At 36.4% G+C, this 17,030-nt stretch overlaps 1 protein-coding gene across 1 annotated transcript in view; it reads right to left on the bottom strand.

Annotated features, from left to right (window-relative positions):
* ebf2 (EBF transcription factor 2) overlaps nucleotides 1-17,030 on the bottom strand; it is a 46,789-nt gene that overhangs the window by 24,303 nt on the left and 5,456 nt on the right. The window lies entirely within an intron of this gene.

The raw sequence follows: 17,030 nt of genomic DNA, 5'->3' as shown, positions 1-17,030 counted from the left end.
AAAACTAAAATGAACATCAGTAGGGCATTTTATTCCTGGAGGGACCATTGTTCGAATTTGGGGATCAAAACCAACTCTGAATTGGGGTTCTTCTTATTGTACAGGTAAGCTTTAAATTTTCACAAGCATGTGACTATAGCGCCATAAGGATTGATCTGTGTAATATTAGCTAAACTACAATAACACATGAAATGAATGCTAGACAATGATCAAGATAATGCAAAAAGACGCATTCATTAGTGTAACGTAACTTGGTTATACAGAAAATATATACATTCTATTATTAAAAAAACAATAGCGCATCGATATATCAAAATGACAGTTTTGAACTGTGTCAACTGAATCAATACTGAACTGTGTCAACATATTTATAATGTACAGTCTATTTTATAAACAGCTACTGTCAACATCCACCAAATTTAGCTAACAGCCATTGATAAAGCTAGCTTGCTAGCAAACGCTGTCAAAGGCTATGGTATAATGCAGTCAATGTATCATGCAAAGAAATGTTATTACTTTGCATAGCAAGACCTATATTCACACTTTGTTTTAGCCCTGTTCCAGCACTGGAGAGTCAAATGTAATATACAGTCTCAAAGTTTGTAGTAAAACAATCATAACTGTGTAATTTTAATTATGCTACCTCATCTGTCAGCATGATGCCAGTGGATCACATTCAGTCTCTTTGTACGTTACGTCATTGTTTTGGCTTATGCTTGCTCGCTCGTGTCCCTCCCGAGTGTGCATGAGCGTGAGAACGAGCAACAGTTCTGCAGGGCTGCAGTTCACTTAACGGCCACAGGTGTCACTTATAACAAGGTTTTCTGAATTTTACATACTGCATCTTTAAGACACTATTGGTCATTTTTATGTAAAAACTTTATTAGGGAGGTGTTTGAAGCCCAAGGTATATTTCCAATTTTACGCGAATGCTCGACGTCTGCGGACAGTCGACTGCGAGCCTGTCAAAGTATACTCCATATAACTATGCGCGCGCATACACAAGAAGTTGGCGCATGCGTGCTACGACTACTATGAGACACTGGACTATTTCTCTTCAGGAGTTTAGACCCATAGAGATGTTTTTATATTCTTTAAGACTCAATTTACACAAAAGCAGGTGTCTCCAGGACTCCTCACACATGTGCTTTTGACTTGCAGCTCCACTTTTGTTGTTTTTACCTTAATCTCCTGATGTTTAGCAGTGATTACATTTTCTTCTAACGCTTCTTTGTGACAGCAACAGCTCAATTGGGAGTGTTGCCACCTTGTGGACTCACTAATTAGTGCAAATAACTCTGATTCAAACATTCAAGATGCGCAGTTATTAAAATCGTGCTGCGCGTGTTCAGTGCTCAAGCACTGATAATTAGATTTGTGTTGCGCATCCTGCCTGACTGAAGTATATTTTGGGCTTTACTGACTAAAACATCCATCTAATATTCCCCTTAATAAACCTTGTATGATTATAACGTCATTTCATTCACTTTTGGCACCCCCGCTGGACATTTCACTGGGAAACTGCAGTCAAACATGCAATAAAACACATAATTTTGGTTCGCAATTATGTTGCCATTGTCATGTAAATTTCATGAGATCAGCCTGTAATAGACAGTGGCATGTATCTATATTAGCCTTCATTTTCTCTGCACGTTATAATGTACAGATCCACAGACTCCTCTTGGTTTTCCAATGTTTCTCACAGTTTCCCCTCATATTAAAAAAAGGGAATTTTTGTATTTCAATGAGCTTTTATTCAAGAAATTTCTAGGTTTTCTCTCATACATTTTTGATTTTACCATCTGCGCAGATGTTTTTTCAGTACGCATGAATGGGAGCAACACCAGAAGTGCGTAGCCAACCACACAGGCAGCTTAATGGAAACACAGTTTCCTATGTATGCTGGCAGACTGATTTCACTGGAAAGTCTACAACAGGAGGTCAATTTTAAAATCAATGTTTCCAGATTTTCTGAAAGCTAAAACTACAGATATGCGCATGTTTGCGAAATTTTCTAAATTAAGAATTACTCATAATGTAGCACAGCATAACACCGATTTCCATTTAAACCTCGAACATTTCTTTGTAAGATGTGGATTATTTTAAAGAATATTGATGCTAATAAGTGGGCATATTGCCATACTTCAGAAATGGACGAAGTATGTGTGAGACTGTTGACCAAAGTCTAAAAACAAAGGTTGAGAAAGAGAAAGAGGCTGTTGATATTTTAGATTCAGGACATCATTCATCAGTATTTCCCCTTGTCCATCAGCCCCTCCACATTCCCCCATCCCATTTTAGAAAAACAAAACGGTGTCATGACATGGAAAGAGTGGGGGAAAGAAAATTAGGAAACCAGATGTGCAGCATCGAAGCACTGGCATGCTGAAAAGCTTCAGCAGCAACACATAAACGACTGTATGCTACGAGTGAGAGCACAGCCACTCGTGTACACAGAGATTCACTAAAGACAACATTCTAAATTTAACAATGAAAAATGCAGCCATTTGTTTATTAGAGACGCCTGTACTACTCCAGCCACCTTGACAACCTGGCAGTACAACACTGCAGATGTTGTTCAACTTTGTATGACAAATTGCTTGCTATATTGCTCATTTGTAAGTCGCTTTGGATAAACGCGTCTGCTAAATGACTAAATGTAAATGTATTAAAATGGATGATGCACTGGGTCTGAGACTACTCGTGAAAATGTTTCTATTTTAAAATGTTCCGTTTTAATACAATTTTGTCAGTCAAATTATATTATCAGCATGACAATTTGAGTGAAAAGTCAAATTATTTTTTTTTACAAAAATCTTAGTGTTTGGTGTGTGCCTCTTTTGATTTAATGGCAACATACACTCAAACTGACATAGTTGCAATAAAACAAGATTAGTGACCTCAAAATGGTGCAGAGTCAGAAATATTTCTTATTCACTTTACATCATAACATTTCTTGAAAACTTTCTCTTAACTTCCGGGTCAAACATAGATTTGGAATCTCAGATTTTCAACATGGTCTCCGACTTTTGCAACCCACTGTAAATTCAGCTTTACCTAAATACTTTGCTCTGTAGACAGTAGTCTGAATATACTGATGGGGCGATAACTTTCTTGTTTACTCTAGGCAGACAGCGTTGTAGGTGAGGATTGTGGGGGTAGCCTCTGAGGGGTGTTGGTAGCAGAGGTTAGTTGGGACGGGTCATAAATACCCAGGCTCTCAGAATCCCTTGGCAGACTTGGGGCCAGACTGGTTGTGGGGTTAACAGGGCACGTTCCCAACCTCTGACCCCTCTAACAGGGCACACACGGAGACTCCAAAAAGAAATACCTCTATCACCACATACCACACCAAGACCTTTCACACTTGCCTCCACAACTAAGAAAAATAAAAGCAACAAACAGATTTTTCCAGACTCTTTCCTAAAAACGGCGATTGGTAGGCTATACATTTCAGTATACTCTTAGATAAAAAAGAAAATAGGACAGGAATTTAAAGCACAGTATTATGATTAAATTGGCTCTGTACTAAAACTCAATGAGCTACCTACATCGGTATCATTTTACAAGGAAGGTAGTCCATGCATTGCGCCAAGTGAAACAATCCATCCAAAATGTCCTAGGAAGCAAGAGTACCAAAATGCATTAATAAAAACTAATTCTGAAACACTTTAAATTTATGTTCCCTTTGTATAATGGGGTCATAATGGCTAATAAGTTATTTACAAATGCATTTATATGCACTTATAGCAACATGTATAAAAGGGTAACTTTCATCCTTGCCAAATAGTGAGCATTATAACTTACATGTAATAAATGCTTCATTAATAAACTTATTCATAATTACATTAATCATTAAAATAAAATGTTTTAATGTCTTGAATCACTCGTGTTTTTACGCTACATACTTAAAATGTAATAAATGCTCCACAAGTGTCCACTTTACATTAAGATTAATTTTCATAATTTACTAATTCTGAATAGGTGTTATAACTAATGAGGTAAATGCCAGTATTTGTTTATAAATGTATTATTAGTCACTAATTAATATATAATATATTTAATCCCTTAACAAAGGACATTAATGTAAAGTGTTAGCAAAAATTATAATTAAGACGGACTCATTTACCCATTATTTGTGTGAGCTGTGTGTTTTTATGCTTATTAGACTACCATGCTGTTGCCAAACTCTAGTGAAGGATGTCCAAACTATTGTAATCAATTTTGAGTTGAATTTCCTGTGCACTTCACGTGAGAAGCATCATTTGTATGACTTGCTGCCTATATAAAGATTCACTTGTCAGCTTCCATTTACGTTAGGATGCTGCCTTAGAAGTCAGCTGCCTATGTATGCAGTAGACAGTAAGTAGACAGTGGCTCATTAGCTTTTTGAACATAGCCAATTTGTCCAATTTGTCAACATTGTTTTAGAATCGTTTAAAATGTGAAGTTTTAAAATTTGCTGTACATGTTAACATTTGTTATAACTCTCAGTAATCTCCTGACTGTACAGTAGCACTCGATGTCTATGTTAGCACAGATTTATTTAACCCATGCAGAACACCAAAAATAAAGTGTCTACTTTCATCACTAGGCATTCATCACTAAGGGGAAACAAAGTCTGGGCTATCTGCATGAATAACAGAGTGGCAGACTGGAAAAGAGAAGGAAGAGATGTCTGCTTAATTAGCCAGTAATGATAGGATCTGATAAACAACATCTGTTTCAAAATTTGGGGTGAGGGGAGAGAGAAAATGAAGGATGCCAGCACTCACTGAACGTCAAACAGAAAATCTTGATGTGAGTTTTGAGTAGAGAGCTGGCACAAATTGAGGTAAACATACAGCGTAGAAAGGAAAAACAAAAAACTTTGGCCATGTACATAGTGTAGTTAAGTCACTCCTATTCTAGTAACACTTAACATTAATGTTCCCTTTGTTAAAGGTGCAATATGTAACAATTTTCCTTTTTATTGCCAATGTGTGAACGGCTTGTAACGCAACTTAAAAAATGTGGGTCTTCCTGGACTCTCTAGGTTGCCTATTAAAGCCTGTAGACTGAATGTCATGCGAAGGGAGCAGGTCGCTTTTCCCGGAAAATTCCAAAGGATGTGACTTTAGCCAAAATGAACATCGGCAGGGCATTTGATTCCTGGAAGGACCATCGTTCAGTTTTGGGGATCATAACCGACCCTGAATTGCCGTTCTTCTTATTGAAAAGGTAAGCTTGCATGAATGCAAAGCATGTCAAATATAGTGCCATAAGGATTGATCTGTGTCATTTTAGCTAACTTGATCTTGCTTGCTAACGCTGACAAAATGCAAGCTAAATTGCTTCGTAACTTTCAAATAATTTCAACGATCTTCTCTTTATACTAAAAGTCAGGTATTCAGGATAACTTTAAGCAAATACGCTGGTTTATTGATCATAGTACAACATATGACATACAAAACATACAATAGTGCAACATAACAGTGCAGTGCAACAGTAAACTGTCTGGTATATTTCAGTAGTATGTAGCTGTATGTGTGTTAGCATCAGTATGCTATGTTAGCTGATAAGTAGTTTTAGTGTAGTCTTAAAGTTTGTAGTAAAACAATCAAAACGGTTTAATTTGAATTATGCTACCTCATCTGTCAGCATGATGCCAGTGAATCACATTCAGTCTATATGTACTTTGTACGAGCGCGAGCATGAGCAACAGGTGCTGTTCCCTTAACGGCCACAGGTGTCATTAATAACAAGGGTTTCTGAATCTTACATACTGCACCTTTAAGGGTTTATAAAAGGGTTCATTAATGACTAATATTTTATTTACAAATGCATTATAAATCATTTATATGCATTTATAACCACATACAAGAAGGGTGACTTTCATGCAATACCTGCCAAATAGTGAGCCATTTACCTGGCATGGTAGCAATACTTAATAACACTTATTCAACATAAGTAACCTATGAAAATGTACTTTAATGTAAAGTGGACACATAATAAGCATTTATTAAGGAGTTTCACACATTAAAAACCTATTATCATAAAGTTCAGTATGGTTTAATGATCATCAGGCTTTATTATATGATATATGCTGCCTGTGAATTAAGATGAAGACTTGAAAAGTGTTTTCACAGAGGATTTTGTGGACAAAGTGGACTGTAGCAAAATGACATAATCTTTTCTTTTAATCTTACTATAATCGTTTGGAGTGTGCAGTGACGCCGTTATCTGTATCTGTATCTATTGCAATGGCAAAATGATCTGTATCTGTATTTGGATATAACTGGATCCAGGCTGTGCTAAAACTGTTTCCATATAACAAATACGCCTTGTATAATTCATACAATTATTTCTTCTTTATATTATTATTATTTTCAGCCTATTCGATATTCGATAAGATACACTGTATATCTTGATAATTATGTATTTGTATCATTTATCATTTAATTCATAATGTTTATAATTTAGTCAAACTGGCTTCACAGACTCACCATTGCATTGTCATTTTAGATGTCACTAAATGACAATGATAATGTTAAAATATCACTCTATTCCTGTGCTCATTTATCAGTCTGATAAATATGTTTTCTATTATTCGATAGATTTCGTTATCCACTTTGAAATTGGTATTCAGAGATTGATAGTAAAGAAGGACTTAAATATTGATCTGTTTCTCATCCACACCTATTATGAAGATATGGACTCAATCACTGGAGTCATATGGATTACTTTTAGGCTGCCTTTTTGTCCTTTTGGAGCTTCGAAATTTGGTACCCATTCACTTTCATTGCACCTAAAGAGCTAAAATATTCTTATAAAAAATCTTTGTTTGTGTTCAGCAGAACAAAGAAAGTCATACACATTTGGGATGGCATGAGGGTGAGTAAATCATGAGAGAATTTTCATTTTTGGGTGAACCATTCTAGGACCAAACTCACGCCCTAAATATTCAGGTAGTGACAACCGAATAATCATAAAATCGTGAAGCGTGTTCAAAACCTGAACAACTAGTTGTTAATGCAGTGACGTCACTCTCTTCTGGACACTGACGCCTCACCTGAAGTATAATACTCGAGAAATCACAGAAACAGGTTATTGTCTTGACTCATTCACAAATTTTTATACTGTCTGTCTCTCTCCGCTGTAGTTGCTCCAAACTTGAACGTAATATTCAACTTTATGCTGTTTAAAAGCAGAAACTAAAGAGCATAAACACCACAGCGCCTCTGTCGAAGGTACAGATTTAATTTCCATGCAAATAAATAATTTAATTATTCTATAGTAATAAGAGAAAAACAGCATGACGGAATATGTGGATATCTGGCAGTAATGTAATGTCCATGGCTAATCCATAGCAAATGTGCACAGATGCAGACAGGAGTAAAGGGAGAGGGAGGAACTGTGCTGGAGGGGAATAGGAGAAAGAAAGAGGAGTAGAGAGACTAACGGGGCTCACAGCAGGCCTGCTGAGAGGCTGTCAATGGCCCCATCAACCCTGGCCTGAGTCCTGACAGATTAATTACACACACGCACGCACGCACACACACACACACACACACACACACACACACACACACACACACACACAACACACACACACACACACACACACAGTGTGGCATTAATTTGAAAGAAAGTAAGCATAAGTACACTGGCCAAGCAATATATTTCACCATTTAGGTTTTAAATGATAAAACAATAGATATACTGGCCACTTTATGTCTGTCAAACATTGGTGAAACATGAAAAGTCATAAAATACACATATGGTTGTTCTGCTAGGACACCTCCATTAGCTTCAAACTATTAGACATGTACAACCCCGCGTCCACATGTGTGGATGCTGTATTTTGGCTTCGCTATACGCAACGCATAATTTAATTTAATTTAAACCGACTGATCTCACTTCAGGAGAATCTGTGCTGTCACAAAAGGGTTAAACTTTTGACGCATGGAGTCATGTGACCAAACAACATGGCACCGATCACAGTGACGACTGAATTTTGTTGAAACGTCAACAAAACTACATCTGGTGAGAAACCTAATTAAGTTTTTTAATTGAAACCAGTTTGAGTCAAAAGAGTCTCTAGTTTCATCCAATATGCCATTTTTTTAATTTGAGCATTTATCACAAAACGACACATTGTTAAACTCAATGAACATATACATGGACTGTATGCTCTGCTTCATTTAAAAGATCCTATTTTCGCTGTGCATTATCACATCAATCACAACAGAATCAATGGATGCATCCAAAAGATGGAAAATGTTCCATTCAGAGGCGGTATATGGAGCAAGGATGAAAATAAGGTGCATTTCAAACTGTTCTGAGACCAGTGCAGACAGACAGCACACTGAAGGTTAAGTCATTTACTAAATAGGGAGCAAGGAATGCATCCTATAGCTCTCTATGCAGCTATGTGCATTCAATCCAAACGTCCTATTCAAAGTTCAGTTTCAGGCTTCAGATGATGTTTGGACAATTCAACATGTTTGGCAGACATGTGACAATGGTAATCAGTTCATAGATTGAGAATTTGTAATGTGTAATTTTATTTTAACATGGTTGGCTGTGATGCTGGCCAATGATTTGAATCAGAATTAATTATGCAAATTTCTGATGTAATGTCTGTAACGTCTCAAAAACATGAATAACCAACACTCCTGGAAACATAAACAATTTGATGAAAAATAATCAGACTTTCGATAGCTTGGTATTATTGAAATCACAACATTTCCGCTGTCCACATATGGGGACAACAATTTACACTACACTTCTTTTTTTTTTTTGCTTGTTTATTTGGTGCTACTAGTAACAAATCAAAAAGGGAATTGGAAAAGGCATACAGCAGTCCTGCTCAAGTTTCAGAAGGATAAGCTGTATGCCCAACTATCTATCTATGGATTAGAAAGTTCGATTTTGACTCAGCACTTTCCAAATTGCAGAGGTTATGCCCTTTAGTTCCCAATTTTATATTATAAAAAGTATTAAATCCTCTCAAAGCATATCCTCCATTTTTAATTTTAAATGTTACTCAAAAAAGTAATCCGCTACAAATGACTAATCACTTATCTAAAATTGTAATCAGTTCAGTTGAAAAAATTATTACATTACTACTAATTATTATTATTATTTTAAATTTCTATCGAAAACACTTTTTCACAGAAAAATTCTTCCGCTCATCAAATTCAAAATGTCTATATTGTGGGGGGCATGACTTGATCATTTGTACAATATGCCAATCTATTCAGTTACAAATACATCACTTACATCCTAAATCCTGCAGTATTTACAAAATCAGGAATGTACGAGGAAGAAAGTGTTAAGGCAAACAGAAATGTTCAGAGACCTTCACATGGAAGAGATCTTCTGGATTTCCTTCAAACTGCTGCCAAGCAGACACACAAACAAACAAACAGAGGGGCCAGGCTAACAGCGGGGGGCATCATTAACTCATTAGTGAAATTTAAGACAGTCAAGCACCAGCGCCTTCACACACACACACACACACACACACACACACACACACACACACACACACAGGCACAAATACACATCCTCACACATGGCTGCATATCTGAACTTAAGGCTGATTTCATCACTAGCTGAAGAAGTGTAGATATAGTGAACGTTTATATCCTGTTTGGGCCTTTAACATTGTAATTAATTATTAAATAATGCAAATGACTGAATGATTAAATGCAAATAAAAGTTGATTGTTTTAAACCTGTAAGCACATAGATGTCTAGGGTTGCTAGGTGGTTAATTAAGCACTCTTTAATATTCTATGTGGGAATATGCAGTGATATGGTTCAAAGTAGAAAAAACAAAAGGCAAAACAAATAAGACAGTTTTCTACGTGTGCTTCTGTAGTGTAAAAAAAAAACACTTATGATATATCTCACATCAATTTGCCCCGTGTCTAGAATAATGTTCTTAAATCCTGCTGTCCAATAATTGGCACAAATCTACCATAGGATCCAATTGAAGGCCATAATCAATGACCATGTTTACATGCACAATCTTACACCCATTATGCTTAATAAGCCAACAGCTTGTGTTGTCATGTAAATGCCCTAAATATTTTCCTTTATCTTGGAAAAGCCATAAATGGCTTAATTACACATGTAGATTTGTGCCCTTTATCTCGGTTTTGCATTGCCTCAAAACACTTTTTACAGTCATACTTGCAGATATATTGAATGTGCGCTACTGTTGTGCATATGCCTATTTATGTTTTGACAAGAAAAGCAGAGTCTCATGTAAACATGGCTTCCTTGCATTGTCAGATATTTTAAATCAGTTTAAGTAGTTAACGGCGTATGGTGTGCATGTAAACACATTCATTGTGACTACTGGTTTCAACAGACACATTTATGTTGAACATTACATTTACATTAATTCATTTAAAAGACACTCTTTTTCAAAGCATCTAAAAATGAGATCTATTTATTATGAATAATAAAATCTATTTGTCATAAAATGTAGTATATCATAAAGGAATGTAGAAATGTAACTGCAGAACAGTAGAGAATATGTAGAAAAGTAGCTGTATTTGCTGCACTCTAAATTTCCTAATCAGGATTTGTGCAAAATCTTTCTCTCCATCTCTTTAATGGTTTTGTTCTCCCCTGGGTTTGATTAGCAAAGTGAGATGGGACAGATGCTACTATTCCTATCACTGTGTGAATTTTATAGATCAGTGCACTCATTACAGAACAGAACAGAACAGAACAGAGCTAGTGATGCGAATGAAACTCTACCTCAGACCTCTAAAAACAGTCCCAAGCTTGTTAGCACTCTTTAATGAGTGGAAGTCCTTTAATTGCTACGATGGCTCTTAAATTTGAGATGTAATTTTTTTTTTAGTTAGTTAAGAAGTTAGCTGGCTATATAGGTTAAAATTGGTGGTAAATGCAGAAAGAAACTTGCAGGATTTGACAAAGTTTGCGAGGTTCACGGCATCGTGTCTTCATTAAATAGTTTTGCGAAAACATTTGCGAATTCTTCAAGCACATCTGTATATTACTATTTGTTTTGGTTATGTATCTAGATTTTGGGTGCTCATTATATATAAATGGACCAATTCAACACCAATATCACTCCAAAGATAGGTATTTTGACTGTTCACACACAGAGAATAATAATAATTACAATTTATATAGCGCTTTTCTAGGCACTCAAAGCGCTCCACATAGTATAGGCTGAATTTCCTCAACAACCACCAGTGTGCAGCATCCACCTGGATTATGCGACGGCAGCCATGGTGCACCAGAACGCCCACCACAAACTAGCTATTGGTGGAGAGGAGAGTAGAGTGATGTAGCCAATTCAGGAGTCATGCAATCACGAGTCGTGAGCACTTTTCTTGAACGTGCAAATACGCAGTGAGTGCTGGATGGAAACCACAAGGAAGATAGTAGCTGTGTCCCAAATGACACGCTATACACTTACAAAATATACTATGCATTCAGCCATGTAGTGTATGAATTTTCAAAGTGTAGTATCGTCTAAAATGGAGCACTTAATTTCTTGATTTTTACTACATAGAAACATTTGCCATTTAACAGCTGACAGAAGTGACGTTTCAAGCGCACGTGATGTGTCACTGTTAGCTTTAGCGTGTTTGCCAACCTCGTTATTATTGAGGTTAAGAGGCAACTATTGGCTAAATTGTATCATATTGATTATTTTGTTTGTTTAACCACTTGCTTTGTTCCTTATAACCCAACAGAAAGTGCAATCAATTAAAGGGATATTGCAAGGAATTGATTACCCACTCCTGATTCTTTTCAACGGCTCCTTTTTAACCCCCACTGGCTATATGCATCCATTTATTGAACCTAGTGTGGTACTGATTTGCTAACCCTCAAGCTGTTAGCCACACAGCTGTATGTTCACCACTAGAGAACTTCAGATATATCATGCCCCAGAGAAACCTTTATCATGTGATTTACTTTGCACCCATACAGAAGAAGTGCTTTTACTTTGTCTGACTTATGCTTTGCATAACACTAGGATGAAGTGAATATAACTGACACTGATTCAAACACACAGCTCGTGGTCTAAGTATGCAAGCCCAAATGCTTATTAACATATCACCCCTGTTACTAATTTGCATGAAAGGATTTTCGAAGTAACAGCTTGCATCCACAGGATCAAAGTGAATAGTCAAACATGCTGGTGTGTTATTGATCAGTCATTGATTGTTAAATTGACTAAGTTGGTCTATCAATCAATTCATCACTTACACATGGCAACCACATGATAAGACCCTCTTAAAAAAGGATGTGTAAAGCAGAGAAACTAAAAAACTAGTGAAGGTTTCCAAATATGTTAAATAAAATGTGTATAGAATACTGATGGAAATCAGACACTTAAAAAAAGCATAATCATATGTCACATAAAAGTTAAAACAAGGGTTCAAGTGTTCTGACTCTTTATCTGAAGTCATAATTATTGATGAATTATCACAATGACATCATTTCATTTGTTCTTTGCTATGATGACTGGAGGATTCTCAAAACTCTGGGGAAAATGTTTCTTTTTCCAGATTGTATGATAGTGTCTGGATCCAAAAGTCTCTACAGACACAAGGTGAAATAATCAGTATAGTATTAGAACAAATTAAGAATTTTCCTGGTTATCTTGGTCTTTTTATGTACAATCATCTCTATCTACAGTACTCTGATTGGCATCAATGAGCCTGGCAGGCCCAAGAGGACTTTTGGGGAACATAATGTGACAAAAGCCTCCTTGAGGATAAGCTGAGAGCTATTCTGTCCCCTTTCACTAATAACAGGATTAGTTTTGAAGGGGGGGGGGTTCAGAAAGGGGGAAGAAGAGAGACAGACTAAGCAGCAGGTCCAAACAAACACAGATTATTAAAGAAGGTGGGGGGTGTAGGTGCTTTGGGATTTCAATTTCCACATGGATTGGGGTGGGGGGTGTCCTGATGGAGCTGACTAATTATATCAATATTAGGGGAAAAGGTTGTAGGTGGCAGGGAAAAGAAAGGAAAGAAGCAAAGGAGTAAACATGAATGTTATTAAAGTGCAAAATATTCCGATTCTTAATTAGTGCCTTTGTATTGCTTACCAATAAAGAGCAAAACTGCATGAAACCTGTTTTCAGAGAATGTATGATATAGTTAAGAGTACTTTGTCTTGTTCCATTGGTAGATTTTTTCACTTGTTTTAAGAATAAACAAAATATAACAAAAGAAAACACGACTTACATATAAGAAGTTTTAATATTATATGCAGATTTGCTTCTCAGGAAAAATTATCTAGTTTTAAGGATGTTTAGATATTTTTAAGACAAATGCACTGATTAAGAATATGTTTTTTAATACAGGCTATAACTAGAAAAAATATAACAATTTAAATAAATCTGAATTTAGTATTGAAAATTAAGTTTGACTACCAACAGATGTTTTAAACTCCTTTGTCAACTTCTTTGCTTAATCACATTATATTGCACAGTACAGTTTGATTTAAAACATTTACTTTGACCCAATGATTTTCTAAATTGTACACAATATATACTTGATGATCTGAGTTGTAAGTCACCCTAAAGATGGCAACAACAATAAAAAGCCAACCACTTCCAACACACTGTTGCAAAAATAAAAAAGTATCCTAATGTTTCACTAATGAGGTAATACACTGTCAATACTAAACATGAAAAACCTTCATTTTATGGAACATCTGGGTAAGCCTGGCCTTGTTCGGAGAACTGAAGAGATAGAAGGAAAATGTAGACAAAGAGAGAGAGAGAGAGAGAGAGAGAGAGAGAGAGAGAGAGACGATAGATAGATAGATAGATAGATAGATAGATAGATAGATAGATAGATCGATAGATCAGATAGATAGATAGATAGATAGATAGATAGATAGATAGAGAGTGAGAGAGAGAGAGAGAGAGAGAGAAGAGGAGAGTCATTTAGTAAAGAATAAAAACAGCTGTGGTGCTGAGGAATTCTGGGAAAATCTGAGAGACATCAGACAATTTTTGCAAAAGTCTGAGCAAATCCTCTGGGATGCTCTGTCATCATTGTTAGCTTGAACAGTGTAGAGAGGTAGAGAGGGATATAAACACTGCATCCAAAATCGCTTACTGTCAGAGTATGTACTGCATGTTTTTTTAGGTATGCATGTGAGTAATATGTATACATACCTGACATACTTAATCCAGGAACACGGGCATTGTCCCATGACCCAAAAATATATGTTCAAATAGCACCAATTTAATTTAACCACAAGGAACATCTTTTTTGGTATTAATGGCAATTACTATTATATGAATAGTGACAATTCAGACACCCTACTCCATCGGTACACTGTTTTTGGCATACTATTAGGGAAATATGCATATTTGGATGCAGTGATAGACTTGTACATAGTGAAACTGTAATATCCATATCTTTGAATCGACCAAAAGTATTGTTTAATAATATCCATTCTGTCTTAAACCACATGTGAGAGATGCTTTTTTGGATGCTACTCAATTGACCTGTGTTGAATGATTTTTTAAACTTTTTTACTCACAAAATCAAGCATATTAAAAATTGATCAACCACTAATACATCCAGCTCTCTGACTCACTTTGAGTTTAGTCAGAACAGATAGCAGATGTAGTCTCCAAGATGAGTTTCAAGCATGCAATTCTACATCCTTTTTTAAAAAAGCCTTCTTTGGATCCGGCAATACACAATAATTATAGGCCAATCTCTAAATTGCCTTTTGTTTCCAACATCTTGAGGAGAGTTGTCTATTTGCAACTTTACTCCTATATAAATGCATTTAGCATTTTAGACTCATTTCAGTCTGGCTTCAGACCCTTGCACAGCACCAAATCTGCAATCCTCAAGGATGGATAAGCCTGAATCTCCATGGATTCAGGCTTACATGTTGCCTTAGTCTTATTTTATCTTGGTGCCGCATTCAACACTATCGACCATAACATTCTTCTCAATCATCTCGAGTGTAAGGTTGGCATCCAGGGCATGGCCCTCCAGTGGTTTGCCTCCTATCTAAAAGGTAGGATGTTTCTGTAAATGTAGGGAATTTCTCTTCTACATCGGCTCATTTATCATGTGGCGTCCCCTCAAGGGTCAATTTTAGGACCCTTGTTATTTTCTGTGTATTTCTTTCCTCTGAGCTCTATTTTCCAGAAGTACAGCATATCCTATCACTGTTATGCTGATGATTCCCAATTTTACTTACCAGTGAGCTTAGACAAGAAGTGTTAATTTGATAACATCTTAAATTGCCTTGAAGATATTTAATTTCACAATTAAACGAAACCAAAACCGAAGTTCTGATTTTAGGTCCACACATGTCCTTACTTGGCCTGGCCGCCCATGTCGAATGTACAAGATCATGTAAGAAGTCTTGGAGTGATTTTAGATTCATCATTACATTTTAATGAGCAAATTAGTGCCGTTGTCAAGGGTAGCTTTTTCCGCCTGAGATTTATCGCTTAAGTCAAACATTTTCTTTCCATCAAAGACCTGGAAATTGTGATCCACTCACTAATTTCATTAAGGTTAGACTATTGTAACTCATTGTATATTGGCCTCCCTCAAACTGCGTTATCCCACCTACAGCTGGTTCAAAATGCAGCAGCTAGACTTTTGACAAGGTCAAGAAAGAGGGATCACATTACCCCTGTATTAGCATCTCTACACTGACTTCCCGTAAAATTCAGGGTCGATTTTAAAACTCTGCTTTATGTTTACAAGACACTATCTGGTCTCGCACCCAAATACATCAGTGATCTTCTCGTCCCTTACTCCCACACCAGAGCACTCAGGTATTCTCATCAACTTCTTCTGAGGGTTCCTCATTGTCGCTATAGATCTAAGGGTGATCGTGCCTTCTCTGTGGTGGGTCCTAAACTCTGGAATAGTCTCTGTTACCATGTGAGGTCAGCTTCTTCAATGGCCATTTTTAAATCCTCTTTGAAAATGTATTTATATTCTTTAGCATTTGAATGACCTTTTAAAAGGTTAAATTAGGTAAATACTTGATGCAGTTTAAAATTGTATTTATCTATCTATCTATCTATTTATTTATTTATTGATTATAATTATTTTAATATTTTTTTGTATGTGTAAAATTCTGTCATTGTATATTTATTTGATTTGTAAAGCACTTTGGGTCAACTTCTGTTGTTTTTAAATGTGCTCTATAAATAAAGTTTGACTTGACTTGACTTGACTTGAGATAGCTTGGGGGGATCAGGTTGAGACAGAGAAGTAGCTTGTAGCACACAGACATTTAAAAGGTTAGTTCACCCAAAAATGAAATGTCTCTCTTCATTTAATCACCCTCATGATATCCCAGGTGTGTCTGACTCTTTCTACATCAGAACACATTTGAAGAAAAATCAAAAAATATCTTAGCTCAGTAAGTGACACAAAAAGATCAGAGAGTCAGCATAAACGTCATCTATACAACTCCACTGGTTAAATGTATGTCTTCTAAAGTGAAATGATCGCTTTTGCTGTGGAAATGATCAATATTTAAGTACTTTTTAACTATAAATCATTGCTTCCGGTCAGCAAAAGTACGCGTGAGATATGATCGCGTTGGCATGTTCACTTGAGAACAGACACGTGTGCCACACACCCGGAAGAGCAGTGCTGTTTACAACGGAGTAGGAGGAGCTTTGTTGGCTTTATCTATTTATTTACTCACAATGGGGCATTTGTGTGCTGATCCTGGATGTCTCAACCGAGAGAAAAACGTGAGATTAGATCCATAACAAGCCAATGTAAATACATCATACAAGACCACATGAACTCCGCCCACTTGTGAATGTTTCACAGCAAAACCAATCGTTTCACTTTAGAAGGCATAAATGCAACCAGTGGAGTCGTATGGATGATGTTTATGCTGACTGTCTGTTCTTTTTAGAACTTCAAAGGTTGTATCACCATCCACTTGCATTTTAAGGACCTACTGAGCTAAGATATTGTGACAAGGAGTTGGGCATGGCCAGGCTGTGATGCATGCCTGGTGCTGAGTTGA

Source organism: Xyrauchen texanus, chromosome 3, assembly GCF_025860055.1.
Source record: "Xyrauchen texanus isolate HMW12.3.18 chromosome 3, RBS_HiC_50CHRs, whole genome shotgun sequence".
NCBI lineage: Eukaryota > Metazoa > Chordata > Actinopteri > Cypriniformes > Catostomidae > Xyrauchen > Xyrauchen texanus.
This window is presented reverse-complemented; position numbering and strand designations above follow the sequence as displayed.